General features: G+C 45.1%; 1 protein-coding gene across 16 annotated transcripts in view; it reads right to left on the bottom strand.

Moving 5' to 3' along the window:
• Window positions 1–12,494, bottom strand: part of ldb1a (LIM domain binding 1a) — a 113,538-nt gene that overhangs the window by 38,867 nt on the left and 62,177 nt on the right. Inside the window, exon 1 of one of the 16 annotated variants that reach the window (XM_078223023.1) lies at window positions 11,316–11,338. The exons of the other annotated variants lie outside the window; for them this stretch is intronic. The gene's annotated coding sequence lies outside the window, so the exon portion shown is untranslated. Of the gene's footprint in view, window positions 1–11,315; window positions 11,339–12,494 lie in introns of those variants that run through there. 16 annotated transcript variants of the gene reach the window in all.

The raw sequence follows: 12,494 nt of genomic DNA, 5'->3' as shown, positions 1-12,494 counted from the left end.
TAGGCAACATACCATCCGTGAGGAGTGACCACTGCACAGTTCTTATTCCATCCTGTCTTCACACTGAGGATACCTTCCATCATGTTGTAAGGCACTACCACTGTACTAAATAGGGTAGACTTCAAACAGATCTAGCAACTCAAGACTGGGGCCAAAATTCTCTGATCTTGCTGCTCCGGCGCTCAGCCAAATCTCCATTCACAGGAGCGAGACTGGAGAATTTCAACAGCGGGTGAGTGGGAGAATCCCGGACTAGGTATCCATGGGGCGCTGTGGGCCATCAGCAGCAGCAGAATTGTACTCAACCACAATCTGTAACTCATGACCCGGCATATCCCCCACTCTACCATTACCACCAAGCCAGGGGATCAACCCTGGTTCAATGGAGAGTGCAGGAGGGCATGCCAGGAGCAGCACCAGGCATACCTAAACATGACGTGTCAACCTGGTAAAGCTACAAAACAGGATTACTTGTGTGCCAAACAGCTTAATCAGCAAGTAATAGACAGAGTTAAGTGATCTCACAACCAACCAATCAAATCTGAGTTCTGCAGTCCAGCCGTGAATGCTGATGGGCAATTAAACAACTCACTGGAGGAGGAGACGCCACAAATATCCCCCTCCTCAAATGGAGGAGGAGCCCAGCACATAATGCAAAAGATAAAGCAGAACCAGTTGCAACCATCTTCAGCCAGATATGCCGAGTGGATGATCCATCTCAGCCTTCTCCCCAGGTCTCCAGCATCTCCGATATCAGTCTTCAGCCAATTCGATCCACTCTACGTGATATCAACAAACTGAAGGCACTGGATACGGCAAAGAATATGGATCCTGATAACATTCTGGTATTAACACCAAAGACTTGTGCTCCAGAACTCACCAAGCTGTTCCAGTACAGTTACAACACTGGCATCTACCCAGCAATGTGGAAAATCGCCCCGGTTATGTCCTACACACAGAAAGAAGGACTCATCCAACCCGATCAATTCGTGCCACATCAGTCTACTCTCGGTCATCAGTAATGTAATGGAGGATGTCGTCGACAAGACTATCCAACAGAGCTTTCTCAGCAATAACCTGCTCACTGATGTACAGTTTAGCTCCTGGCTTCAATACAGCCTTGGTCTAAACATGGACGAAAGAGCTGGGGATGAGACTGACTGCCCTTGACATCAAAACAGCATTGACCGAATGTGATATCAAGAAGCCCCAGTTGTGGAGTCAATGGAAATAGAGGGAAAGCCCACTGCTTGTTAGAGTTATACCTGGCACAAAGGAAGATGATTGTGGTGATTAGTGGTCAGTCATTTGATTTGATTTATTATTGTCACATGTATTAACATACAGTGAAAAGTATTGTTTCTTGCGCGCTATACAGACAAAACATACCGTTCATAGAGAAGGAAATGAGAGAGTGCAGAATGTAGTGTTACAGTCATAGCTAGGGTGTAGAGAAAGATCAACTTAATGCAAGGCAAGTCCATTCAAAAAAGTCTGACAGCAGCAGGGAAGAAGCTGTTTTTGAGTCAGTTGGTACGTGACCTCAGACTTTTGTATCTTTTTCCCGAAGGAAGATGATGGAAGAGAGAATGTCCGGGTGCGTGGGGTCCTTACAGCAGGAAGTATAGACAGAGTCAATGGATGGGAGGCTGGTTTGCGTGATGGATTGGGCTACATTCACAACCTTTTGTAGTTCCTTGTGGTCTTGGGCAGAGCAAGAGCCATACCAAGCTGTGATACAACCAGAAAGAATGCTTTCTATCGTGCATCTGTAAAAGTTGGAGAGAGTCATAGTTGACATGCCAAATTTCCTTAGTCTTCTGAGAAAGTATCAGCTCATCTCAGCTCCAGGATATCAGGCTAGTGCCCTAGGTCCAACCATGAACAGCCGTTTCATCAATGACCTTCCCTCCATCGCAAGGTCAGAAGTGGGGTTGTTCGCTGCTCATTTAAATCCAATTAATAAAATCTGGAATTGAAAGCTAGTCTCAGTAATGGTGACCATGAAACTATCACACTTGTTGTAAAAACCCATCTGGTTCACTAATGTCCTTTAGGGAAGGAAATCTGCCGTTCTTACCCAGTCTGGCCCACATGTGACTCTAGACCACAGCAATGTGGTTCATTCTTAACTGCCCTCCGAAATGGTCTAACAAGCCACTCAGTTCAAGGACAATTAGGGATAGGCACCAAATGTTGGTCTTGCCAGTGACACCCATACATTATGAAAAAAATTTTTTTAATGCATAATGTTCGGCTCCATTCGCAGCTCCGCAGATATTGAAGCAGTTTGTTTTTATATGCAGAAAGACCTGGACAACTGTCAGGCTTGGGTTGATAAGTGGCAAGAAACCATCTTGCCACACACACATGCCAGGTAATGACCACCTCCAACAAGAGAGAATCCAACGATCACCCCTTGATATTTAAAGTATCACCATCACCAAATCCCCCACTATCAGCATCCTGCAAGGTCACCATTGACCAGAAACAGAACTGGACCAGCCATATAAATACTGTGGCTGCAGGAAGAGGCCAGAGACTGGCAATTCTGTAGTAAGTATCTCACCTCCTGAGCCGCCCGCAAAGCCTGTCCACCATCTGCAATAGTCAGGAGCGTGATGGAATACTCTCATAGAAACAGAGAAAATAGGAGCAGGATTAGGCCATTCAGCCCATCAAGGCTGCTTCCCTATTCATTATCATGGCTGCTCATCCAACTCAGTAACCTGTTCCTGCTTCCCCTCCCCCCGCCCCCCCCCACATATCCTTCACCCAAAGAGCTATATCTAATTTCTTCTTGAAAAGATACAGGCCGCGATTCTCCAATCCCGCTGCACAAAATCTTTAGTGCATCGGGATGGGAGAATCTCGCGGCGGGCGATGCACAGGATTTATGCACGTGTTCCCACTGTGATAACATCCCCCAGCGCCGGATTTCCAGCGGCATCTGCTCAGCGCGGAAAATCGGCAGGGAGGCGCAGAAGTAATTTTAATCTTATTTTGCATGTGATTTAAATGGAATTAGCGGGCACGGGACTGAAGTCTCCGAGCTCACTGGCCTCTCCCCCCGCTCGAGTGGTTCACTCCAGTGGGGTTTACAGTAGCTCCCTATTTTTGGGGAACTAGCAACCCGCCCCCGCTGGAGTGAAGGGGGGGCCATTTGAGGCCCCCCCCAGAGGGTCGGACACTTTCTTGGCACTGCCCATCAGGCATGGAGCATTGCCCAGGTGGTGGGGCCTGGGGGCAATTGGTGGGGGTTCCCACTACCACTCTGCAGTCGGGATCGGTGGAGGAGGGAAGGAGGGAGACCAGCGATCGGGGCGGGTTGGATGGCAGGGGGTAACTGTTGTGGGGGTGGGGGGGGGGGCGGGGGGAAGGTGGCTGACTGGCGATGCACAGGCCACGAGGGCTGGCCAGCGATCAGGAGACCATCAGTGCAGGGCAACTGCGCACGCGCCAATCTCAGCGCATGCGCAGTAGCTCACTCAGCATGCTGATTTCAACCTCTCCAATGGGGATAGGCCCCGTTCCCTGGTTTTTAATGATATTCACACTGGTGGCCTCTGCAGTGCACAGAGTGTGGAAGATTCTTCTCTGAACTCCCACTGAAAAAAGCAGTGTGAATTAATCCAGTTTTCACGCGAAGTCGACACTTAAGACATTTTTTGGGAGAATTCCGGCCACAATGTTTTGGTCTCAACTGTTTTCTGTGGTAGCCAATTCCACAGGCTCACCACTCTCAGTGAAGAAATTTCTCCTCATCTCAGTTCGAAATGGTTTACCCGGTATCGTTAGACTGTGATCCCTGGTTCTGGACTCCCCCTCCATTGGGAACATCCTTCCTGCATCCACCCTATCTAGTCATGTTAGAATATTATAGGTTTCTATGAGATCCCCCCTCATTCTTCTAAACTCCAGTGAATATAATCCTAACCAACTCAATATCTCCTCATACGTCAGTCCTGTCATCCCAGAGGGCATGGGTTAAGGGTGAAAGGAGAAAAGTTTAAAGGGAATATTAGGGGGGGGCTTCTTCACGCAGAGAGTGGTGGGAGTGTGGAATGAGCTGCCGGATAAAGTGGTAAATGCTTTTAACTTTTAACATTTAAGAAAAACCTGGACGGGTTCATGGATGAGAGGGGTGTGGAGGGATATGGTCCAAGTGCAGGTCAGTGGGACTAGGCAAAAAATGGTTCGGCACAGACAAGAAGGGCCAAAAGGCCTGTTTCTGAGCTGTAATTTTCTATGGTTCTATGGAATCAGTCTGATAAACTTTACTGTGCTCTCTCCGCACCAAGAACATCCTTCCTCAGATAAGGAGACCAAAACTGCACACAATATTCCAGGTGTGGTCTCACCAACGTCCTTTATAATTGCCTCAAGACATCCCTGCTCCTGTACTTGAATCCTCTCACTATTAAGGCAAACATATCATTTGCCTCCTTCCCTACCTGCTGCACCTGCACGCTTATTTTCAGCTGGTGTACGAGGACATTCCTCTCTCCCAATCTAACCATTCAGATAATAATCTGTCTTCCTGTTTTTGCTACCAAAGTGGATAATCTCACAGTTATCCACGTTATACTGATCTGCCAAGCATTTGCCCACTCACTCAACTTATCCAAATCACACTAAAGCATCTCTTCATCTTCCTCACAGCTTACCCTACCCCACACCCCACCCCCCCCCCAAGCTTTGTGTCATCTACAAATTTGGAGTTATAACATTTATTTCCCTCATCTAAATTATCAGCTTGCCATTTGGAAAAAGACCCATTTATTCAGACTCTTTGTTTCCTGTCTGCCAATCAGTTTTCTATCAATCTCAATACACTACCACAAATCCCATGTGCTTTAGTTTTACATGCTAATCTCTTATATGGGACCATGTCAAAAGCCCAAATAAATCACATCAACTGGCTCCCCCTCATCAACTCTACTAGTTACATCCTCAAAGAACTCCAGTAGATTTGTCAACTTTCATTTTCTTTTGTAGATCCAGGCTGACTCGGTCCGATCCTGCCACTGTTTTCCAAGTGTCTTACAATAAAATCTTTTATAATGGACTCTAGAATTTTCACCACGACCGACATCTGACTGACTGTTCTATAATTCCCTGTTTCCTCTCTACCTTCCTTTTTAAATGATGGGGTTACATTAGCTACCCTCCAATCCATAGGAACTGTTCCAGAATCGATAGAATCTTGGAAGATGACCACCAATGCATCCACTGTTTCTAGGACCACTTCCTTAAGTACTCTGGGATGTGGATTATCAGGCCTTGGGAATTTATCAGTCTTCAATCCCATCAATTTCCCCGACACCATTTCCTGACTAATATGGAATTCCTCGAGTTCCTCCCTCTCACTAAACCCTGTGTTCCCCAACATTTCTGCTATCTTATTTGTGCCCTCCTTTGTGAAAACAGAACCAATGTATTTAGTTGGTCAGCCATTCCTTTGCTGCCCAATTATAAATTCCCCTGTTGCTGACTGTAAGGGACCTACATTTGTCTTCACCAATCTTCTCCTCTTCACATACCTATAGAAACTTTACGGACAGTTTTTATGTTCCCTACAAGCTTACTCTTGTATTCTATTTTCGCCTTCCTAATTAATCCCCTTGTCCTCCTTTGATGAATTCTACACTGCTCCAAATCCTAAGGTCTGCCGTTTTTTCTGACCAACTTGTATGCCTCTGCCTTGGATCTAATACTATCTCTAATTTCCCCTGTAAGACATGCTTTGGCCACCTTTCCGGTTTGATTTTTGCACCAGCCAGGAATGAACAATTGCTGCCGTTCACCCATGCGCTCTTTCAATATTTGCCATTGCTTATCCACCATCATCCCTTTGAGTAACGTTCCCCAATCCATCATAACTAACTTGCGCCTCATACCATCGTAGTTTCCTTTATTTAGATTCAAAACCTTAGTCTCAGAATCAACCACGTCACTCATTTGATGAAGAATTCTATCATATTCTGGTCACTCATCCCCAAGGGGCCTTGCACAATGAGATTGCCAATTATTCCTTTCTCATTACACAATGCACAGGCTAGGATGGCCTGTTCTCTTGTTGATTCCTCAACGTATTGGTCCCAAAAACCATCCTATAAACAGTCTAGGATTCCTCCTCTACGGTATTATTACTAATTGATTTGCCCATTCTGTATGCAGATTAAAGTCACCCATAATTACATATGTTCCTCTGTCCCATGCGTCCCTAATTTCCTGTTTAATGCAATCCCCACCATCACAACTACAGTTTGGGGGTTGAAATAAAACCCCTTGATGTTTCTCAGTTCTACCCATACAAATTCCACATCATTGGAGCTAATATCCTTCCTCACTATTGTCTTAATTTCCTCTTTAACTAGCAATGCAAACCCGCTACCTTTTCCTTTTTGTCTGTCGGAATACCTCTGGATGTCCATTTCCCATCGCTGGTCACTTTGCAGCCATGTCTCTGTAATCCCGAACATGTACTTGCGTGATTAACTCATTCACTTCTTTGCGAGTGCTCCACGCATGAGGGCACAAAGCCAAGACTTGTCTTTTTAACATTAATGGCCTGTTCCTATTATTTTTCATTGTGGCCCTATTGGATTCTGACACTTGATTTCTCTGCCTATCAATTTTCTTATTCCCCTTTCTGTCTTTTGTTCTTGTCCTTGTTTCCCCCTCCTCTGGCTCCTTGCATAGGTTACCATCCCCCTGCCATTTCAAACCTTCCCAACTTGTTTACATGATGCAACACTCAAGAAACTCAACACTATTCAGAACAAAGCAGCCCACTTGGTTGGCACCTGTCCACCACCCGGTAGTACAGTGGTGAGCACTGCTGCCTCACAGCGCCCAGGACCCGGGTTCGATTCCCGGCTTGGGTCACTGTCTGTGCGAAGTTTGCACGTTCTCCCCGTGTCTGCATGGGTTTCCTCCGGGTACTCCGGTTTCCTCCCACAGTCTGAAAGACGTGCTGGTTAGGTGCATTGACCCGAACAGGCGCCAGAGTGTGGCGACTAGGGAAATTTCACAGTAACTTCATTGCAGTGTTAATGTAAGCCTTAGTTGTGACACTAATAAACTTTGCTTTTACCTTCAACATTCACTCTCTCCACCACCAAAGCACAGCTGCAGCAGTGTATATCATTTACAAGATGCACTGCAGGAATTCACCAATTCCTTTGACAGCGCCATCCAAACTCATCACCTCTACTACTTATAAAGAAGGGTAGCAAATGGATGGGAACGCAACCACTTGCCAGTTCCCCTCTAAGCTCACACCGTGCTGATTTCAAAATATATCCCCCATTCCTTCATTGTTGCTGGATCAAGATTCTAGAGTTCCCTCCCAAGAAGCATCGAGAGTTTACCTATAGCACATGAACTACAGTAGTTCAAGAAGGCAGCACACTACCACCTTCTCCAGGGCAATCAGGGATGGGCTATAAATGCTGGTCTAGCCATGACATCCCCATCACCTGAAAGAATGTTTTAAAAAGTCCTGAAGCTATAGAAAATTCCGGTCTTGCAAGTTTAGATGTGTCAGGGATATGTTCGTTAAATTCTATATGCACCATCAAGAACTTGCAGACTAAAACTCTCTCTACACTGTTTCATCAAACACTCCCACGATAGGACAGCATGGGGTTAGATAGAGAGTAAAGCTCCCTCTACACTGTCCCCATCAAACATTCCCAGGACAGGTACAGCACGGGGTTAGATACAGAGTAAAGCTCCCTCTTCACTGTTCCCATCAAACACTCCCAGGACAGGTACAGCATGGGGTTCGATACAGAGTAAAGCTTCCTCTACACTGTCCCCATCAAACATTCCCAGGACAGGTACAGCACGGGGTTAGATACAGAGTAAAGCTCCCTCTACACTGTCCCAAACACTCCCAGGACAGGTACAGCATATAATTAGATACAGAGTAAATCTTTCCAGACTTCATAAACCTGCATGACGTTTCCCCATTTCTATTCATGTGACTGCCTGTGGAAGCTTCTCAATGCCAGTTTGGTGTCAATGTATGGACAATCAAAGCTGAACAGGCAATGGATGCTCCTCCTTAGTTCCTTCCTTTTTTATTTTAATCGTGAAATGTGGGCATCACTGGCAGTGTTTGATACCATCTTGAATTTCCCTTCTGAAAAAGTGATGATGAGCTGTCTTCTTTAAACTTAGTAAGAGTTTTAACAACACCAGGTTAAAGTCCAACAGGTTTATTTGGTAGCAAATACCATTCTACCAAAGTCTTTAAACTTTGCAGACCATTCCTGTAGATGCACCCACAGTCTGGGAGGTAGTTCCAGGTTTTTGACCCAGCAACAGTGAAGGGACGGCGATATAGTCCCAAGGCAGGATGGTGGATAGCTTGAGGCGGGGAAATCCCAAAATATTTCAAGACGTTGATCATTTTGGACTTGTATCCTCACCCAATTTCATTGACCGTTTAAAATGTTCTTTCATGGGATGTGGGCATCACCAATAAGGCCAGCATTTTCTGCCCATCCCTAATTGCCCTTAATCATTTGCTTGGTAATTTCAGAGGGCAGTTAAGATCCACCACATTGCTATGGGTCTGGAATCACATATAGGCCAGACCAGGTAAGGACGACAGATTTCCTTCTCTAAAGAACACTAGTGAACCAGATGGATTTTTATGACAATAAAAACAACAAGATAGTTTCATGGTCATCATAACTGAGACTGGCTTTGTATAACACATTTTTTACTTGAATTCAAATTCTACCAGTTACCATGGTGGGATTCGAACCCATGTATCCAGAGCATCAGCTGGCTCTCATCTAGTCTATGTCACCATCACCCCATTAAATTGGCAGTGGAAAATCCTGGATGATATTGCTGGTTTTTACTACTGCCATATTGAAGTCTGCTAGAGTGGGGATCAAACCTGCCTGCCGCCTGTCTTATCCATGTGATTCAATGTTTGACACTTTCAACAATACAGCAGCAGCAACTGATATTGATACAGAGCCTTCAACATTGTAAAACACGCCAAGCAAAATCAGACAATATTTGATGGTGAAAATATTAGGAACAAAAATCAAAAGTTTGGTCAAAAAGGTAGGTTATAACGTGCATGTTAAAGGAGGAGCGAGAGGTATAAAGGTTTATGAAGGGAATTCCAAGCTGAGGGCCCAGCTGGAGGAAAAGCTATCAATGGTGAGTCAGTAAAACTTGGGGATGCACAAAAAGCCGGTCTTGGGGCAGTACAAGAGGTCTCAGCAGGTTGGAGGGGGGTAGGTAAGAGATAGGGAGGGAGGAGGTCATGGAGAGGTTTGAACATGAGGAGTTGAAGTAAGTGTTTTTACCCGTTTTATAATCACAGCAGCAGAGATTATCACCGGCATTTTCGGGCAGAATATAGCTAAAACAAATTCACCAGGAAAAACTCATCATCCCTCCTGTTCCTGCAGATGTCATCTTCAAATACCAGGAGCACCTGCCTTCCTACTTCAGGTGCTTGGTCTCTTTAGTACAGAGTCTCTGAGTACTCCGAACCACGCTCCACCAAGAATTCACCAAAAATTTAGTTTAAAACTATTTTTGTGGGAGGCAGGAGGTGGGAGTAATACCTCAACCCGAGATGGATAATTATATTTCATTAGCTACTTTTAAACCTATTTCACAAACACCAGCAGCTTGAACAGCTGTTGCCAAGTGGCTCAAAAGGAAGGAATAAAAATTATTTCACACTCAAACTGTCCCCCAAACATCCAGAATCTCTATCTGCCAAAGAGAATAAACTAAAGGCCCTCCCCGGATGATCTGAGATGCCAACAAAACAATGATCCTTTTATACAAGCAAAGTTCTCAGCACAACTCGCTGTCTGCCAGGGCGGTTAAAGGGTTAAGAGGCCGGTTAGAAAGCAGCACAAAAGCGAGACTGGCCTCAGAATATCGGAAGCAGAAGGGGATGCAAGGGAGAATAATGGCGTAAACTTCACTTCACCCAGCTACAGTCTCTTGGCCGTTTCTAGATAAGATTATCTGTTTAATAACTCTGGTAACATTGCCTGTTTAACATGTCACATGGAAGCCGTACAGGAACCGACACCAACTCTTCTTCCTCTCCCCCCCCCCACACACCCTCCCATTATTGTTTTGTTGTCTATCTGACAGGCTGTGTCTTTCCAACCAGGCCTTGATGCTCTTTTATTTCCAAATCAACCTTCCTGCTTCCTGCCTAGCCACCAAATCAGCTTCTGCACATTTATCTTTTAAAATAACATTAGCTACAAACAGCTAGCAGGAGGTGCAGCAGAATTTTCCCCCACAGTACCGATACTGTGTCAGGCCTGAGAGCAGCCAGCAGCCCCCCTCTATCCCCCCACAGCCATACCCAAGGAGAGGTCTCCTCAGCTTTGTACCAGCCTCAGGCCTGCAGGCTCCCTCTTTTCTGTCTCTCAGCAGCACAAGTTAAAACAAATACAAGTGCCAAGAATGTGAGGAGCAGACACACACACACAACACACACACACAACACACACAGACAACAACGAGAAACAGTAAAAAGCTTTCTTTTTACCTTCGTAGAAGCTGATCCCAAGGGGGGGATGGGAGGGTGGGCTGGGAAACCGAGAAATCCCTCCCCCAAAGAATGAAACACTTCAGCAATATAATCTTATTTATTTATTATTTCTTCCAGCCAAAGCCCTGAAGTGAGGTGGAAATGTCTGCTCTCTCTGCGAGCCTTCCCAAGTCTTTTGTTCTGTAGAGAAGGGGGGGGGGGGGGGGTGAGGCAGCTGTCAGCAAACAACAATAGGCGTGTGGAAAGGCCCACACTCTCCCTCTCTATGTGTGTGTGTGTGTGTGTGTGTATGTGGCCCCGGTTTGCACTGAATCACAGAGGCTTTGTGGCAGACAGTTGGCCATTCTCAGCACCTCCCCCTGCTCCCAGGCAGACAATACCAGCCAGGGACCCTGGAAACTGGCCCCCACCCCTTGCCCTCCCCCTCTTGCCCGAACCTCCAGCAGCAAATCACTCTGCCTCCCCAAGGGAGACATGCTGCTTCTCTGTCTGCTTACAGCCTCCAAGACAAAGAAGGAGCTAACATATATACATCTGTAAATGCAAAATAAAATGTGCATTTAAGGGACTAAAATCGTATCTGCAAATGCAAAACATCAATAAAATCTGCATTCGGGCCTTCAAAGGGGTGAAGGTTAGTAGCTCTCTTTTCGTTGATGAACATCAACCTGACAATTTACTTCCCCTTTGCTGATACATTAAAAATAATCAGAATTGATCACATTAAAGGATGTCTCCATCAGGTTGAACTTACTTTTGTTTCTGCTTCTGAGAATGAAAAGAAATTGAAATGATCCTGAATGTTTCTGTCACGTGTGAAAATTGGTTCGGCAATGAAATAAAAAAACAAACCTTTGTTTTTAAAAATGTTCTCGTTTTAAAAAAATTATAGAAATTAGATATTTATTGAGGAATGAAAACAAAATGGCAGTCGCCCATTATTCATTCTTAGTCAAGCTTAGAAACTGTTCTTTTTTCCTTCACTCACATTCTTGCCTTGATCATTAAACCTGCTGAGTAATCTTATTTTCCAAATTTAACCCGGGAATTTTTCTTCTTTTTCCAAGTGACAATGTCATTGTGCAGTCTGAGGCCACAGGACCAGCGGCAGAAACAGATCTTATTTTAATTGTTATTCCTTTTATTCACATACCTACCTACTTTTCATTAATCAATATTCACAGAGCACACCCTCCAGATGACTTCACAACAATCAATATCCACCTCCAACAAACATCTATTCCTCACCCTGATCCATATGCATTGACACATCCAATCATTCTCTCTCACTCCCCTGATTACTCTCCGCTGCCCCCAATCATTGCCCTCCCTCCCTCTAAACCAATATCAACCCTCCACAATCACCATTAACTAATCCTCCCCTTTTGCCATCATTATCTAGATATTTTCTGATCTGAACCACAAACTGCTCACACCAGTTTTTACACAGCAATCTTCACTCTCATCAGCTATCCAACAACTTCTGAGATGCATCTATGGACCTCATCTGGAGGAAAGAGAAAGATGCTTCCTATGGTTGAATTTCCCCGTGACACTTATTGATGGCATTTACGAATGGCACGTCAGAGTCGTACAGTGCTGAAAAGGCCCTTTGGCCCATCGAGTCAATAACTACCACTAAAATCGCACTAATCCCATTTTCCAGCACTAGAAACAACTGTTATTATGTTTCAAGTGCTCATCCAAATACTTTTTTAAAGGTTGGAAGGTTTCTGGCCTCCACCACCTTCCCAGGCAGCGCATTCCAGATTCTCACCACCCTCGAAGTGAATTTGTTTTCCCTCCAATCTCCTCTGAATCTCCTGGTCCTTACCCTAAAACTATGACCCCTCAATCAAGGAGAGCAACTGCTTCCTATTCACCCTGTCTACCCCTCATAATCTTATACTTCTCAATCATCCCCCCCCCACCC

The sequence above is a fragment of the Mustelus asterias genome, chromosome 11 (assembly GCF_964213995.1).
Source record: "Mustelus asterias chromosome 11, sMusAst1.hap1.1, whole genome shotgun sequence".
NCBI lineage: Eukaryota > Metazoa > Chordata > Chondrichthyes > Carcharhiniformes > Triakidae > Mustelus > Mustelus asterias.
Note: the sequence above shows the minus strand (reverse complement) of the source record. Positions and strands in the feature narration are given on the sequence as shown.